Raw genomic sequence first — 3,737 nt, forward strand, 5'->3', positions numbered from 1 at the left:
CGTGCCTGCTTTGGGGCCGCGGAGGCCCAGGGTCCACGCCGGGCAGGCCAAGGGCGCCCAGAATATCTGACGGCTTGGTGGGGATGCGTGACAGCGAGTGGGTGAACCCCACGTGCATGCTCGGGGGTCAGGCAGACAAGCACGGAGCTCCCCATGTCAAGGGGCCTCCGGGAGCCCCCCGTCTCTGGCTGCAGAGACCCCGCCAGGGAGAATGGGCCTCCGAAGAGGGCAGAGGGAGGCAGCTATGGCGGGAGTTGCTCACACAGGGGTCGGGTGAGCCTAGGTGTGCCACCGAGTGGAACGGGACACCAGGGAGGCCCCGGCAGCCCCCTGGGGTTCTGCAGGAACGGCAGGGCACGGTCCCTCTCTGCGGCACGCCGGGGCCTGTGGGACCCTCGGGGTCCTCTCCTCATCATCTCCCCCCCTTCAGGAGCGGCAGCGGAAGTACCTGAGCCTGAGCCCTTGGGACAAGGCCACACTCAGCATGGTGAGTCCCCTCCTCCACGCCCAGCCGAACCTCTGACTCTGGGCCTCCAAAGACACCTGCCCTCCGTCCGGTCTGGAGAGGCCCCAGGGACCCCACTCACCCCTCACAGGCCCTGCCATGAGTGGCTGTGGGACCTAGAACAGGGTCCCTCCCTGTCCAGGACAGCTCCTCTTGGTAGCACCATTCATGGTAGGTTCTGGAATGATGCCGCAGGGGGCGCCATTCCTTAGCGCTCCTGGGGCCCGATTTCTCAGCCCCGCTGCCTGCCCTCCCCTCCTCTCGCTGCCGGGGGTCCCTCTGTGCAGGAACCCAGGGCGGCCCTTCAGGGCTGGCTGAGGCCTGTCCCCTCCCCACTCCACACCTTGTTGCTCCCCAGGGACGACTGGTTCTCTCCAATAAGATAGCACGCACCATTGGCTTCTTCTACACACTGTTCCTGCATTGCTTGGTCTTCCTGGTGAGTATCCAGGCAGGCAGCCAGGACTGCCTTCACCACGCTTCCCGGACCTCCAAGGGCAGCGGGGTCCCTATTATCGTGGCCTGGCACCCTGGGCCAACCCTAAGCCATACCGTCTACCCTTGGCCACTTCTCGCCCCTTCTCTCCCTCTGGCTGGGGCTGCAGCCCAGGTGCTTGCTCTGTGGAAACAGCCTGGCTGACTCCATCCAGGGGCCGGGCCTAGAGGGGCTCGGGGGCCTAGAATGGCCACTGTGGAAGCCTGAGGCAGGCAGGAAAGAAGGTCTGAAAACTCTACTAAGGGCCAGCCAGGTGGGCTGCACAAGCAGGGACGTCTTGAACTGAATCTCCTCAGATGCAGAGTGATGGTCCAGTTAGAGGGCACGGCCTAATGATGTCTGCAAGTCCGCTGAGTCAGGGAATCGGAGAGGGTAGGGCGTGCCTGCGGAAGGCTCCGGCCTCGGGGACTCCCGTCCCCAGCAAGGCCCCTACATGGTTAGCCTGGGCTCCAACTCCCACCCCAGGGCCAATAGGCTACAATGTTAAGGACCGTGCCTCCGCGTCCAGGCCCGCCTGGCCGTGTGTGACACAGGTGGGCACAGGGGCATCTCTGAGGCCCTCCCGCCCAGGGGTCTGGGCCGTGAGAACCATCATGTGCCGCCGGGAAGCCAGGCCCAGGGTCTGGGGGTAGACGGCAGGAGTGGGGGTGAGGCAGGACAGACGGCTCACTGTGTCTCTGCCTGGCCAGGTGCTCTACAAGCTGGCGTGGAGCGAGAGCATGGAGAGGGACTGTGCCACCTTCTGCGCTAAGAAGTGAGGACATCACCGGAGTCCCACCACAGCCCTGCACTGAGCCCCCCAGCCCCACCGAGCTCCTCCCGTGTTCCCCACCCCCAGCCCCTCACCTGCCCCCCACGCCCGGCTCCCCAGCACCTACCCTGTCACATGGTGCACGCCCCCTGGGGATCCCCGTGCCCCCCCCCCACACACACACAAGCACTTCTCTCCTTTTTACACTCGGTCTCAGCAAAGGTTTCTGTCCCCAACAGGTTCGCTGATCACCTGCACAAGTTCCACGAGAATGACAATGGGCCGGCCGCCGGTGACTTGTGGCAATGAGTCCCCGGGGGCCCCCCCCGACACGACAGTGATGGCTGCATTCTGCCCCCCTGCTTGTTCAGCTGCTTCTAATGATTTAGACTTCCCTAGAGAATTCCCCTAAGAAACCACCCACCGGTGCCAGAGGTCCAGGTTCCCCCCCCCCCCCACCGTGCCCCCTTAAAAGAATGTCTTAGCCATATCAGGCCCCCTAGGTCCAAAAACCCCCCAAGGCCCAGCCAGGCTAAGGTCCAAGGGGCCCCCTCAGCCCCATCTTAGGGGCGCCACCCACAGCCTGGCCATCAGGCCTGGTGGCAGTCACCTCCCAGTTATGATGCTGATGGAGTCCTCACTGATTCTGGCCATGGTTAATCCAGCTGGCAACCCATGGGCCTCTCTGTGCCAGACTCTGGGATCCTCTAGGGCCCCCCTAGGATCTACCACCACTCCCCAAGAGATAGAGGGCCCTTCCTAACAGGCCAGCAGGCTTTGAGTCCCCACCCCACCCCAAGAAGGGGAGGCCCCGGCGGGCATGGGATAGTTTTCCATGACCTCCTTCCTGCCCCCAGACCCACTGTGAGTTTTGCTTTCTTCTTTAGCAAGCTATTTTGGCTTCTAGGCAAGGACGGGTCTCCAGTGAGCCCCTGGGCTTCAGGGTCTTCAGACCCAAGGACTGGTCCAAGGGGCCCAGGTGTTTTTCTCAGCCAAGCAGAACTGGCCGTGGGCCATCGTTGCATGGCCACCTTGGGGCCACTGGCCGATCCTCCTAGGTTAGATTTGCACTTGCGTGTTCAGCTTTGCACATTTCAAATAAACACATGGTTGCAGCGACACTAGTGCCCGTGCTCTGTGACTCCCGGGGTGCAGGAGGCTGGTGGGTGCCCGCAGCCACGTGCCTGGGAGCTGTGGCCAGACCTTCCAGCTGCTCTGCTCGTTTCAGGCATGGCCCCCCCAGGACGTGGGATGTCTCTTCCTTTTCCCATCCCTCAGGAATTCCGTGAGTGGGTCCAGACCTTTGCGGGGACCAAAATCCACAAAGTCTGAGTTCTCTTGAGCAGATAAGCGACCCAATCAAGAAGAGACGTATATCTCTTTTAAAAAAACCCCAAAACTATCCGTCAGGCTGCATTTGGATGTGTGACGCGTGATGCATGTGTGATGTCAGCCTCTGGGGAATCCTTTTCTATGTGCCCTGGAGCCATGCACTCTCTGCCACTTTCCCTGGGGCCCCTGCTGGCCAGGTACTGCAGAGCCCATGCCCACCAAGCCTCCTGTACCAGCTTTGCATGGGGACCCCCTGAGCCACAGGTCCGCCCCAGCCCAGCTCTATTCATATGGGTCCCTTCCCACCCAGACCGAGGGGCCTCCTTTTGGTTTGTGAAGGCCCCGCTGGCCAGCTGGCCTCAAAGCTGGCTCCACACCCAGCTACCGCCCCACAGCCCACCAGGCCAGAGTCCCCTGTACCATCCGTGTCTCCGTTTTAGTCCTGGACACTAGAGTGCAGGACCCTGGGGTCCCACCCTCAGCACCTGCCCCATCAGACCTTCCTCCAAGGCCCCAGAGGCTCCTGCCCTCAGGGGCCCCAGATGATGAACCTGTCCTCCCTGACTCTCATTCCTGTCCCCGCGACAGAGCTGCTCTTGGCCAATCACCAACACCCCCCACCCTCCTTCCACTGTTTCCCACTGGTTCCTCTT

This window comes from Panthera leo, chromosome E3 (genome assembly GCF_018350215.1).
Source record: "Panthera leo isolate Ple1 chromosome E3, P.leo_Ple1_pat1.1, whole genome shotgun sequence".
In the NCBI taxonomy this organism is placed as follows: domain Eukaryota; kingdom Metazoa; phylum Chordata; class Mammalia; order Carnivora; family Felidae; genus Panthera; species Panthera leo.